The sequence below is a fragment of the Gymnodraco acuticeps genome, unplaced genomic scaffold (genome assembly GCF_902827175.1).
Source record: "Gymnodraco acuticeps unplaced genomic scaffold, fGymAcu1.1, whole genome shotgun sequence".
In the NCBI taxonomy this organism is placed as follows: domain Eukaryota; kingdom Metazoa; phylum Chordata; class Actinopteri; order Perciformes; family Bathydraconidae; genus Gymnodraco; species Gymnodraco acuticeps.
In genome coordinates, this window is record NW_022990299.1 from 332,909 (window position 1) to 347,500 (window position 14,592).

General features: G+C 40.4%; 1 protein-coding gene across 1 annotated transcript in view; it reads left to right on the forward strand.

The window, feature by feature from the left end:
* The first annotated feature begins 103 nt into the window (after positions 1 to 103).
* The window catches only part of LOC117550228 (MAGUK p55 subfamily member 7-like), a 140,177-nt gene continuing 125,688 nt past the window's right edge, over positions 104 to 14,592 (forward strand). Inside the window, 1 exon segment of the mRNA XM_034222613.1 lies at positions 104 to 376. The gene's annotated coding sequence lies outside the window, so the exon portion shown is untranslated.

Consider the following 14,592-nt stretch of genomic DNA (forward strand, 5'->3'; position numbering starts at 1 on the left):
TTAATAGAAAACTCACCAATGACCGAACAGATTGGGTGGACTCTCTGGTAAAAGCCCTGTACGGCTCAGATCCCAGAACAGTTTTGTGTTTTCACATCCAACCGTTAACGTAATTTCTATATCAACAAACCGTTTCCAAGTCAGCGCCTTAACAGAACACTTTATCTGTCTCGGAGAGTGGCACGGCTGAGGCGTAACATTTTGAAAGGTTGTCTTCAGCACATAGTAAGCGGGGATGAGTTAAGTAGGTTTAAAAGAACAACGCGGTTTCCAAAGTGGAGAATAACAGAACAGATACATTTTGTTTTCGAAGGAACCATTGGAGTACATTGTGACCGGCGGCAAAGAACCATTCAACTCTGACCTCCGATGCAAAGTGAGTAACCACCAACACATTTTATCCAGCTAAAAACTTGTTATGCGGATGAAAACAAAAATACAGTGGTGATGTTATTGGCATGATACATTGAGAAATATCTTTATGGCTCATGGGGAAGGCATAACATAATCCCAAATACAAGCACTCGCATAATCACAGAGCACTTGTGTGTGGTACTTGTGGCTAATAAAGCAGCGAACTTGTGTTATAGCTAAGCTAGGTGCATGATATTAAAGTTTCACTGCAGCCTACCCATTGGCATACATGCTAAAACAGCTTTTTACTTAACAGAAAACCTAACCCCAATAGTGCACGTCCAAATGTGCCACTCTTCACTGATAGGACTTTTTATACTATGAATTTCAATGGAATTTCACCTGGCTTTGGGAATGTTTCCGAGGGAAAGTGAATGTAGCTTTAATATAGGGCTATCGCATGTTACGTAGTTTACAGAAGCTATTTTTACCGCGCGACTTAGCCGAGAAAACAAGAGGAAATGCTAGTCTGCGTGTGGTAGTGGTAACAGATACTCAAACCATTATGACTACATTTCCTCGTGTCAGAACTCTCAACTTCCACAAAACCCACACACCCACGCCCTAAACGCACGGAGTTACTCCTCCAGGAAGTAGTGTGTCGCGTATCATGGCCAGAGGGAATACAGAGCCCTTGTGCTCCTGCGAATTCAAGTGTGTTGACACGGAGCTTGTCACTGGCTGACAGCGCCGAGCCCCTGTGCTGGCAGCCCACCGAGAGACTCAGCACTTGGCCAGCTTCCATCATATCCAGCCATTAGTTTATTTAAATGTGTATTGTAATGATAGGGGAAACCATGTGTTTTGGTCTGACACCATTCTTTCATAATCATAATTGCTTGAGGGTACGCTATGATATGAATGAGCTCTTTTTGTAAGACACTAGTGTATCTTTAATTTAACATAAACATGTCTAATTAAACTTGCAATATATCAATATTATATCCATAACACATTATATTGTGGATGTGGTAATATCTTAATTGTAGTTTATTCCTGGTTTTGCATCTAAATACATCTGCATTACAAATTATTCTTTACAAAAAATCTTATTGTGTAAATATTTGGTAAAAGCCTCAATGGTCAACAACATTTTTTTGTTAGCACACCGATATTAATGCCACAAATACTGTGATAATTGAATTTCTTCATATTGGCCAGCCCTCTCTTGAAAATGTTAGTGCCATTTGTTGTGCATTGAGTCATTTGTTTTTTCGCCAGAGTTTGCAAAAATTGCCATACTTGGTTTTGTAGGCGCTGGGAAATATGTTTTGTATCTACGCTTAGAAAAGCATTTTTACAGCTTGAATGAATAAACCAAAAACTGCAGAGTTGTATCCATTGTAACTTGGCATATTGCTTCCAAAACATTCCATTTAAACCTTGTCTAATAGTGTGTGTACCTCACTGCTTGCCAGATATAATCTATGCCTCATGTCCCATTCTTTCTAACCAGTCACTTGTTGTCTTTCCTCCACTGTCATGGTGCTCTGGCTGCGAGAAAAAGAGGAGGACATGGACAACGGCTTTCCTTGGCTTGTATTTGAATGCCCCTGAGGGTACTCTCTGGAGAGCTGACATTTCTCTGTGTAAACTCCGAAGCCTCAATGGCTTGTCTGCAGTTTTGGCAAGCTCCTCTGCTCTCACTGGGAGTAGCCTAGTTCTTCTTTTAAATCGTGTCTAGAAAAAAAATTGGGGGGCCTTTAGTCTGTATTCCAGCTGTGCAGGGGGACTCTCCCTGGAGACTTTGTATATTAGCATTTCAGTCCAGTTCATCGCTTTACTGTTAGTAAGGTCAACAGTTAAGCATCATGACAGGTGGCTTACTTTTGCCCTTTTCTACACAGCAAATACACAAACACAGAAGTGATATATAATATATAGTGTATATAACTGTCAACTTTCACCACCTTGAGAATGTCTTGGCAGGCCTGTGTGAGGGCATGTGACATGAAAATAGATGCATGTTTGTCCATTTTTGTGCTCACAATGCTGGAGTGTGTATGTGGAGCATAGGCAGCCGAGGTCGGGATGGGGTCGGATGCAGCGGCTCAGACGAAAAGCCAGAGTACGTGGCTTCGCTCTGTGTTGGTTGTCTGAACAGGTGTCTCCAAGCTGCAGTTCTGCATAGCTCACATTCCCAGGGTTTTGTTCCTGGCGTGGAGGGTCACCAAGTAGGGGGAGGGAGGTCTGGGAACTGAGAATGCTAGTGCGCAACACTAAGAATTCATCCGAGCAACCTGCTGATTGTGACAAACACTTCCTGTCATTACAACAGCGCAGCTTGTGTTGATGAGAAACATGTCAGCAGCCCATTGCGCTGTTGGAGAGGCACAAAGCCCAAAGTTGGCTTCCATAACTGCTTGTCAGCAGCAAGGCTTTATTTTCTTGGGGCTTAAGGGTGGATAGGATATAGTGGTTTAAAACCCTTAATCCGAGCATTAGTTGATATCACTATCAGCTCACTCAGGACAGAACATTGCCATTGTCTGATAGAAATGTTGTATTTTCCAACTTCAATGTACATTACATTTCACACATGCAGGGGCTAAATACATCTTTATTTTAAGCAATGGCTCTTGCCTGAAATATAGCATTTTCAAATGTATTTTTCTGTATGAAAGTAGTCATTCGCGTACCCTGATAAAGCAAGTGTAGAGGAGCCAGAACATTTCAAGTATAGGTTGTGAGTTAGTTTTGGCCTCCCTTAACAGTGCCTCTGCTTGAGTGGTTTGTTAGTTCAAAGATCTTTGAACACTGCTCCCCGACACAATGAACCTACTTTACCACCAGCCATTGCAAAACTTAGCATCATATGAAATATGTATACACAAGTATGTTGTTGTAGTAGCTTTATCCAGTTATAAAGTCTGGAACCACTCTGGTCAAAACACCTGGGGCTGTGTTTCTGTTGATCCCAGCACAGCAGCACCACTTGAAAGAAACAGAGGAACCTCTGCTCCTAAAGGCACAGTTGCGCTATCTTGATGAAGACAAAAAATAAGTAAATGTTTTCGATTAAAAACAGTTGTTTGCATCCTAAAATGGATGGGTTTGTGAAGGATTTCCTGCTACGGGCTAGCGAAGATTTTCCCTGATCAAGCTGTTTTTAACGTCACCATTTGGAATTGCCTTGGTACTTAAAAGTACTAAGCACTTTCCCTAATGGAAAAGGAAAAAGAGCAAGTGGAGTAGAGCCCTACCATGCATGGAAATGCCCCATTTCTGGTTTGGTTTGTGGCATTATTGCAACTCATCATTATGGTTATGTTGAATTGAGCAGTGAAGGACATCTAACCATCCCCACTGACACTCAGGGCGTCAGATCTGTCTTTTATCCGTTTCATTTTTGTATTCTTTATTCATCTATCCTCTTAATGCACACTCACAGACATCCTTCTCGAAGGTATCACTAATCTCAGTTGCGAGTCCGCTGTGGACTTGTGAGCTTCCTGCTGCTCTGCTGATCCCAGGCGGAGATTAAAGCGATGTACTTGGCAGGGTCTGTGGCAGGGTCACAGATGATGAGCATCACCAGTAGTGCTGCTGTGTTGTTTTGCCCCTGCTCGCCCTACAGAGGTGTAGGGTTTCTCACCCCCTAAGCTTCTGCTGTGCTGCCCTGGAATGAGCCTACCCAGCAAATGGCAGCCATCAGACACCTGCGTCGTATTCCAGCTCCAAAGCTGTGCTCTCGCCATGCATTAATAAAAGTAATGCGTGTGGGAAGCAAGTAGGCTGTGAACCCCTCAGGGAGAAGGTTAAAGCCGTAATGTGTTACTGTATATATACGTCTAGACCTGAGTGGTAGGAAAGTGCAGTGTGTTGTTACGAGACACTGTTTCATTCCTGTTTTAAAGCATGTACTATTAGGAAATGTAAAGCTCCAGTTACAAAGTATAATGCTCCTTTTATTCAGCTACATCTTTAGCCTAATTATGCGGTTAGCATTTGAAGCCTCGGGCTAACAGGAACTTGTTTTTACCAGTTATTGCTGTGGGAATTTTAAACACAAAACGCCTTGATCATAGACTTGCACAATTGAAGTTTTGTTAATCCATAGTTAAAAAGAAATAGTTTTAAAGGGAATGTTTGCACAATCTTGTAAAGACATACCATAAGTCTGTTTCAGCTTGTACCCAATTTGTCAGTATTCGGAGAAGGCTATAGTCTTACATAGCGAGGCAATGGGTTCACTTCAACGATGTCAAGCTTATTTGTCAAATGCTGCTTTATTTATGAGGGGTTTCCATGTATGGCCCCTGCCTCGCATTACTACGCCTATCCCTCTTAGCAGCCCTGTGAATAATTAAACATACTTGGAGAGAACACAACCAAAATAGGACAAAAAGTGTACTTACTCGTGGTAGAGTAAATCAGTTCTAGGTATACAAATGTATACTCATGCTGATGGAAATGTATGTGGATTAATGTTAAGGATTCAAACAGGTGCAATAAGTTGGTAAGATAAGACAACGGACAAGGTATTACTTGCAATTTTTTCTGCTTGACCACACTGCTACAAGTGGGATTGGACCTATGTCACCTGTCAGGGATGGGTATCCGGTGCTGTATTAATGGAACATGATGTTGCAATATTCATGTAGCTTGTGTTGATATTTAGAGGGGTAAGGGAGCTTGGTTACCTTTGACTGATGTTTTCCTTCCTGCCCTGATCACTTAAGATGACAGTGACAGTAACTTGACCATGCTATAAAACACTGTAAATCCTGTAAGGGGTAATTAGAACGCAGTAGTTTTGTAACACATCAATGTCACCACTGTTTCTGTTTGCCGGTTGTTGTGATAGACCTTGCTTATATCAAATAACAGATGGGAACAAACATTTTTCTCTCACACATGTTGAGAGAACCATTTTAGGAATCCAATGGTCAAAGTTTTGAGAGGGTAAAGTCACTGGAAAATAACCAGAAGAATATTCTAAGCCAAATGTTGAATGTTCCTTTTAGATTATTTGAACCATACACACTCATTTCATCTGCTACCTTGCACTTAGGGAAGCCTTCTAGTAAAGTATTCTAATATCTCATGACTCCTCTTGTCTTTCTAGCTGCTGTAGTAATGGACTTCAAACGAGATAAGACAAAAAAGCACAGATGGTCCAGCGTTGCTTACATCTCGGATCGTATTTTCCTTGTCAATCTAATGCCATTTACCCACATTCACTCAATGGATGGCTACATTCAATTAAACCATGTTTCTTTTCCTGGTGCCACTCAAGATATCTACTCCTTCCTTGACCTTGCTACAGTATAAGCATTTATTTGAGGAGGTTTGAGTTTTTTTTTTGTGACGCTGGGCTGCGGTCTTTCAGAGGTCTTAAAAAAAGTGCTAATTATCCAAAGTGGGGTCTTTTTCTCTCAGTTTGTGGAGTAAACCCCTTCCTTTGTGTGTGGGCCGTCTCGAGTAGTGTCAGCTGTAGCTGTGTACACTTGTTGCTGTGTCTCCTGCCACCTCCTTGCAGCTACAGGCCCCCCGAGGCTACATTTGGATTTGCCTGTTAACATCTCTGCCCGCCTTAATTGGCTCTCGACTCCACAACACGTAAATGTTTGATTGGCGAGAGGAGGTCTGTGTGCATGTGCGTGTGAATGCATGCTTTTGTCGCTGGACTTGAAAGTGTGTGTGCATGTTTTTGTGTGTGTATGTTTCGGACAGGCTTTCATTCTTCCTTAGTCCACTTGGCCCACTCTCGGTCTATTCCCTTGATGCTCATTCAGTGCAATTACAGCAATTGGACTGTGAATAGCCCTTCACAACAGCCTATTAGAACCATTAACTATGCAATCTTCACTCTTTGATGGCAAGGCCCACGTGATTCAAACTACTCAATCCAGATGATGGCAGACATGGGGATTGTTAACCATTTCAACAAATGGGACTCTTCACTCTGTGCCCAGTTTAATTAGTTTAAAATGGCACATTATCTTCCCCTATGCCCACCAACAGAGCGGCCTAGTATCTTATTCATTCAATGTTAACTTTGGGCATGTAAGTTAAACATTAAAAGGGACTGTGTAATCAAAGTTTAGTCATATGTGATGGACAGCATGAGGGTAATCATTTCTGAAATTGTGACGGAGAGAGTTTAACACACAGCTTAAGATGACACAAGCAGATGGACTGATCCCATTCAATAGTGCACAATAACACATAATCCATTGCATTTAGGAAAACACATGTTTACAAATACAGAAAACACAAGTAAATGAGTCTTGTATAACCAGGGGCTAATGGTGGCTAATGTTAGCAAACTTTGGATAGATATTGCTGTGCAAGCAGGCGTTACTGTGTCAGTTTATTGACTTGATGACAATTCTCTACTTGAGCTGCTGTTAAACTATGTTTTAGCATTTACTTAGTTAAAAGCTTTCTCTAGAGGTCTAGTTGATAAATAAAACTCCTGCTATTCAGTTCATATGTTTTGAAGAAACGTTGACATTCCCATTTGAAATATGTTATACATGTTTATTGTGATGTTTCATACTTGCAGTGATTCCTTTTTATGAGACTTATGTTTGGACAATTTGATTTAGAGATGTTTCTCATTTGTCTGATTTTTAAAGTTATCTTGAGCTTTGTGTAATATGCTCACTTAGCTTGCCTACCTGAGCTGCCACACATATAACATATTTTCTTCAGCCCTACCATATTTGCCATTCACCAGTCCAATCAGTTTTGCGATACTGTCAAATTTGGCCACACAACTCAAATGTTCAAGAGCTGCCTACGGCTGGCTGAATGGAGTGGCTGCGATAATTTAAGCCTAACGCTGTGACTGATGTTTTTGGGCATTTGCCCCTTATTTAAGAAGCATGCTCACATTTTAACAGCTGTCATCCTCCTTTGCTGCTAATCATATGGCACACTCAAATCAAAGGACAGTCTTCTCGGCTAACTTATCCCTTAGTGCACCACTAATTGCTGAGTAACCTTATGGAAATGTTTTTAAGCTGAGGTTTTTGGCTGTGGTAAAATTAAAGTGTGATATTTATACTTTACTTTGGATTGTCAAGCCTTGATAACAGAGAGTGTTTATGGTGTTCACGCAGCAGTGTTTGTAGGAGTAGTTGCTTGTAATGATGGCGACTGCATCGTCATGCAGCTTGTAGAGTGAGGTCAGATTTTGAATAGAGTTTGTATAAATGGCCTCCACAGGGTGGTGGAGTTGGGTTTTGCTTGGTAGGTTCACCGGGTCATAGAGTGTGTTTATGGTTCACAGTACAATATATCGCAGGAATGTAGTTTGTCATGTTATTGGATAACTCAACACTTACTTAAGATGTGGCGCAATAGCTTCTTTTCATTTCTGAGGATCTAGTCCAATTGAGCCATGATTTGTAACAATAGAACAGAAATGTTTGAAGTCATACGCCATTGATATTTTATAAAATAGTGAGATTACGTTTAACAGCCATTACTATAAAGGTAATTCAATTGCAGTTGTTGAAGAAGAGACTTCCAAGGAGTTTTTTGGTGAGTTTTTCATCTACATGTATTCTTATCCAAAGAACACCTCCAAAAAAACGAGTGTATGATTTCAGAAAGTTCTCCTACCTTACACTTTTTTGTTTAAGATGCCTTTTTGAAATGGTCTTATGTGAAATGTGTACAAGCAGTGGTCGAAAGCATCTAAATACATTTAATCAAATCAAATACTGTACATAAGTACAAATGTTAGGTACTTGTAATTTTCTTTCTTTGCAATTTTATACTTCTACTCCACCCAAAGGAAAATATTGTTCTTTTTACTTCAATAATTTTATTTATTACGGCTTTAGTTGCTTTATAGATAAAGATTTTTACACACCAAAGTCATGAAGGACTTTTAAAATATGATGTTTTTTTTTATATACAACATTGTAAGTACCTAAAACAAGAGTGGGTTGACAGAAAATTAATTGGCAGCAATTTGGTTTAAGTAATTTTAAACATTCTTAAATACTTCTTCTACGTACATTTCCCAATGCAGGGCTTTGACTGGTATATAGTCTTTTTACAGTGTTGTATTAGTATTTTTCTTAAGGATCTGAATACTTCCTCCACCACTCCCAAGATACTGCCGACTTCTTAGATCTCCTCCATACAGGCTCTCACAGTTGGTCATTACAAGGTCTCTTGTAAGGCTTTTTCTGTCTGCCCAGTTTCCTCTTTTACATCCGGGGTGGCCAGAACCAGATCGAGACAAAGCCGCTCTTTCTTTGTCCGTTTTCGAAGTCGTCCCTTCAGTGGCTGGACGCTAATCTGACTGACCATCAGCAGCTTCTGTCCTGGTCAGGGAAAGACAGATACAAGGGGAAAAGACTGGGAGAGATTGCAAAGGAGGGGTGGGGTGGTGGGTGGTGGGGGGTGGCATGAAGGGTGATGACTGGACTATTTGGCATTTGGTGAACAGAGGCGTATTGTGTGCCAGTGGGACAGGCGGCTTACAGGATGGAACTGGTGTTAAAGATCCAACAAAGTGTGTTCTTGTTGATCTTTTGATACATTGTAATACTGATTCATTTTGGGCTATAGATTTACAATTAATGGGATATTAGGCTCCATGTTGACACTGCTATTACAAACTATGAGCTGTTGGTTGAATGGGAGACTACCGAGGAAAATGTTGGTCTCATGAAATGTCATAATTATTCTGTGACACAGGGTCATGCTGTGAGCTGGTTTTATTTAGCAACACTATTCACAACGGCTCAGTAATTGTTACAGATTCAAGGACAGGATTCTTCTGAAAGAAAACAGTACCTAGCTGATGCTGTCTTCCAGTCATGCATTCTTGACTCATCACTAGTGCTGCGTACCGGTACGCCGAACCGGTACTGGACTTGTAAAAAGTTTTGGTTCAAGTCCGGTTAGAACCGGAACGTCGGGAACCGGTACTTGGACTCGCAAAAAAACTAGCACTTACGTATATTCTCCTTTTTGTTCTAAACCATCTAAAACCTTCCATAGATCGAGAAATTTGCGCTGAGAAAAGACGAAAAACATCGTGTCGGCTTCTGATATGGCGGCCATTACTGAACTCACGAAGTCTCGCAAAAATATCGCAACTGCTCGCGAGATCTGTGTGACGTCAAGGGAAGCTAGCGATGTGATTGGCTTAGACATAGTGGACAGCGTGGGCTGCTGGTCGCCATATTGGATATTTGGTAGTGTAGCTCATAGATATATATAAACAATAGATGACTACTTGGCCGCCATCTTGCTACAGGCAGTGCTCTCATTCATAACATTATGGTTTACTATTTAAATAACCATAGCTTGCTCAATTTTCAACCAATTTTCAAACGGTTTGGTTTTTTATAAACATCAAAGATGTAGTTATGATACTGTATACTTATAGTCATGGACTTTCTTATGAAAATAACATTAATCAGATAAAGCAATAGCTATACACACACACACAAGGTATTTATATTAAATATTTGCCGGTGTATATATTTCCATTTATTTTATTATATTGTTAATATTTAAAATAAATTATAACTCAATTATAAAATTAAAATACATTTATATTTTATATATAAAAATCGGTCTCATGTTACCACTCTGTAAGCCAAGAGTTGTTAATTTAGCAATGCCTTAGCTTGAAGAACAGGGACACAACTAATGACAATAACATATGTTGGTATATTATTTAGATATTCACACCTTTATCAGAAGAACCAAACCAACATAAAATGTGCTCACAGACAGGCCAGTTCTGTCTAATTTATTTTTGACATGAGATCTTCATATCATCCTAGTTTTGTATTTAGTTTCTAGATTTGTAAACAAATCCAGAACCTTTGAAATATGTTATTGAAAAAAAACCAAGAATAATATAAACTGTACCATGTGTCCTTCTGTAGTCCATTTGTGGTTTGTCTTGTCTCACCCCGGCTGATATATCACAAAATCCACTGTTTAAATTGTTCCCTATATTGCCCCTATGCCCCTGTAAGGTGTCCTTGGGTGTTATGAAAGGCGGCCCCCCCAACATAAATGTATTATTATTATTAAGAAGAACAACTTGGTGGGGTGTGGAGGGGATGTAGGAAGCAGGAGCAGGTGGGGAGAGATGGGGCTTCAAGGTTCAAGGTTATTTGTTTTAAATGTGTCTTGGAGATAAGGACCAGCTGTACACAATAAAATACAGTATAACACAAAACCAATAAGACACACGGTGACACATGGCACACCAACAATCAATCATCGTCCAGCCTCAGCTTTGGTATTCTTTCACAACCATGTTATGGGTTTATTAGACTGAGCAAACATAAACATATGTGGTGATCCCACGGGTTCTTGTTTACAGACAGCGGCGATTGGAGCATCCGTAGGCTGCACAAAAGTCCGGCATAGTCAGGTACATCTGTAAACACAAAGCCAGCAAATTCCTGTATCATAATGCAAGATGTTTTTAACAAGCCAAACCACTTGGAAGAAATCATGTGTAACTTAAGTTATGTTGAAAAGAAAGAGCAGTTCTGCCTCTCCCACTGGTGTAAAGTTGCTGGGTCAACTTTGTAATACTAGGTCTCACTCACAGCCTCTTGTTATTAGCCAGCTAATAAATACAACCACATACACAAAGAAAAGCTGCAATTTCAACATGTCCAAGCATCCTGTATCATAGCCATGCTAATAATGTTTATAATAAACCAAACCGTTTGTAAATCAGTCAAGATTTCAGCGAGTTAAGAGTATTTTTGTGCAGATCACTCACCTTACAACAGCTACCATAACGCGAATCAGAGTAACTGTTGACTGTAGCAAGATGGCGGCCGGTCAGCTACGCTGGAAAATCTCCCATGAGCCATCTAGTGTTTATATATATCTATGGTGTAGCTAACTCCTTTGTTTGGTCTACGGCGTCACGGCCCGGGTCATGTAAACACAATGCCGCGGGGCTTAACTATGTATGACATTTGTATCAAAATTGTATGTATGTACATCACTATGTATGTATTATGTACTGTATAATGTATACATGTAGAGTTGTAGAAAATACATGGTGTACAGACAGTACTCTCTGACTGTACAGTCACTACAGTGTATACTGTATAGTAGGTGTGTAACAGTGTAATGCGTATAGTCTACTCTACACTCTACCTTTCAGCAAAGTTTTAGGGATTTAGGCTCAGTCAGCTCAGGGACTGTTTGGTTACTTTAGTTTGGTAAATGAAATAAATGTTTGAACTTTGTAGTAGTTCACTGTAGTTGCTGTCATAAGTCATTTGTAGACTAAGTGGCAAAAAGTGTTTTTTTTACATTTGTACTTTGTAGAGAAATGTAGACACAAGTTGGAAGGGAGCACAATAAACCTGATGAGTTTGAATTTGAGTTGATTATGAGTTAATTTTCAATTGATAATTAGCTCACAATAAGTTCACTTTAGTTACTCACACAACTTGACACAAGCCATGGGTTCAGGTCCGGACTTATAAGTCTGGACCTGAACCTGAACCTCTGAGCTTGAGTCCGGACCTGAACCTGAATGTGAGTCCAGGTACGCACTACGTAGCACTACTCATCATGTTATAAGTAACCTAATTTCATTCTGGAATTAAGCTCATTGACTCAGAATGTGTATTTATAAGGATTCCCAGAGATGGAAATAGTTTGCAGGCTGGATACGTTTAAGAGATCTGAGTTGCTTAGTCAATTACACCAAGGCAAAAGTACCAGTATACCTTTACCAGGGAGAAATACCTCAGCATCAGATATGTGTGCACGTAAACCGCACAAATGTCAGAACAAACCTGGTTTCTGCATGAGAGCACAAACACAAGTCCCCTTGCAGCAGCTTGTACTGAAAACAAGTGCAGCTTGGTTAAACATAAATGCATTTTGTGTGCCTATAAGGGAGTTTCCAAACAGGATCATACTACTTTAAAAAATGCAACTCAAGTCAGATCAAGTGAGCCCAGTACACAAAATTCACAGAGGAAGAGGTCAGGTAGGTGTCAAAGGGTCTGCAAGCTGTCTTGTTCTTGGGATTCAAACTGTTTTTCTTGTGTTAGCGGACTTGGAAATGTCTCTCAGCTACCATAACACAACACAGTGCACATGTTATTCCAAACAAACACTCAGCAGCTGATTTTGCTGAGTAGCACAACTTCTCTCAGGGGGAGGAACTAATAAACAGTGAGATCAGCTTCTGCAGTGTTTGGAATACAAATATACAGAGTCTTGGGCCACAGTGGCTGTTGTGTGAGAAACACTGACATAGAGGATTTTACACCGTAGCCTGCTAATCCTCATCATCTGTATGTTGTTATACCTCATACCTTTTTGTGAATTGATTTGACCTTGAAAAGTTTAGATTTCCTGTAGGACTACAGTGAGTGGCCTAGTGTTGCCTGAAGTTGATTGTGGATTGTGAGTAGCCTTTTCTTTTTAGATGTAACACATCAATTGTTAAAAATTCGAACCAGATTTGGTCGAAAAACATCTAAAGACTTCAAGTCAGCTACCTGACGGGGCAGATTTTGAAAGTGGGATAACTCTTCATATGTATAACAAAATACATTCTTTATGGAAGGTTGTGTATTTGTTTTCAAGTATTTGTTACAAAATTATCCATTTTATTTATTCCTTAAAATGCCAAAGGTACTCTGAATACAGTTATAACACATTTTTTTTCAAAAGAGTTATTGTCAAATCTATGTTGTTTCTTTTTTTCTTCTACGTGTGTTGATTACATTTAACCTCCCAGTCCTGCTATCATTTATTGTTGTATTATTTAAACACTAGTTGAAAAGATTTGATCCAAAGAATGGTTGCTTAGATTGTTGCTATTTTCTACTACAGACACTGTATGCACTTAAACAAAGAGTCGTACTGATGCCTGGGAATGTTAACAAGTTTGTGTTGAGGCAAACCTGCTAGTGTTTAAAAACTATTAATGCTACAACAAATGGAATGAAATGAGGTCAGTGAAGTTGGTGTGACGGATAGACTGGTTAATAACAAAGTTACACTTCTGGATGCTACTGAATACGTTTCTTTGTTTTGTCTGTGGCATGTTCAGCCTTCCCAAGGCTCAGGCAGACGTTTTACCCAGCAGCACCTTGTGGGTTTATCCGGAAGCCCTGAGAAGACTCACTATAACTGGGGAGACTTTCATGGCTTTAACATTTGCATTATCCAGCCACAAAATGTAAATTCCAGTTGATAGCTGCAGGAATATTTAGAGGAAACTAAAAACCTGTTCTTAGATGTAGATGTTATTCAGGATCTAATTGAGAAAACTTGTAAATCCTAATGTGTAGAAAGTATAACACCTGCTCACTTCTGACACCACCACAACAATTAGTGTTTTAGCAGTTTTTCCAATGATGCCTTCCTAGATGATGAGAGAGTTGGCAAACACAAACATTACATTACATTGCATTTAGCTGACGCTTTTATCCAAAGCGACTTACAATAAGTACATTCGACCAGGAAGACACAACCTTGAAGAAAACAGAATCATATAAGTACATCAGGTTTCATAGAGCCAAACATTTCAAGTGCTACTCAACTGGCTTTAGGTAAGCCAGTCCTTTATTAGTATAAAAGTGCTTCGTTAATAGTTCTAACGCTCGAAGTGGAGTCGAAAGAGATGAGTTTTCAGTTTGCGCCGGAAGATGTGCAAGCTATCTGCCGTCCTGATGTCAATGGGGAGCTCATTCCACCATCTTGGAGCCAGGACAGCAAACCCACGTGTTTTCGCCGATGGGAACTTGGGTCCCCCTCGCAGCGAGGGCGCAACGAGTCGTTTGGCTGATGCAGAGCGTAGTGCATGCGCTGGGGTGTACGGTTTAACCATGTCCTGGATGTACGAAGGGCCAGATCCATTCGCAGCATGGTAAGCAAGTACCAGTGTCTTGAAGTGGATTCTAGCAGTTACCGGAAGCCAGTGAAGGGAGCGGAGGAGTGGAGTGGTGTGGGAACATTTAGGAAGGTTGAAGACCAGACGAGCCGCTGCATTCTGGGTGAGCTGCAGAGGTCGGATGGCACATGCAGGTAGACCAGCCAGGAGGGAGTTGCAGTAGTCTAGGCGTGAGATGACGAGAGCCTGGACCAGAACCTGAGTCGCTTTCTGTGTCAGCTGGGGACGTATCTTCCTGATGTTGTAAAGCGTGTATCTGCAGCAACGGGTTGTGGCAGCTATGTTTGCAGTGAAGGACAGGT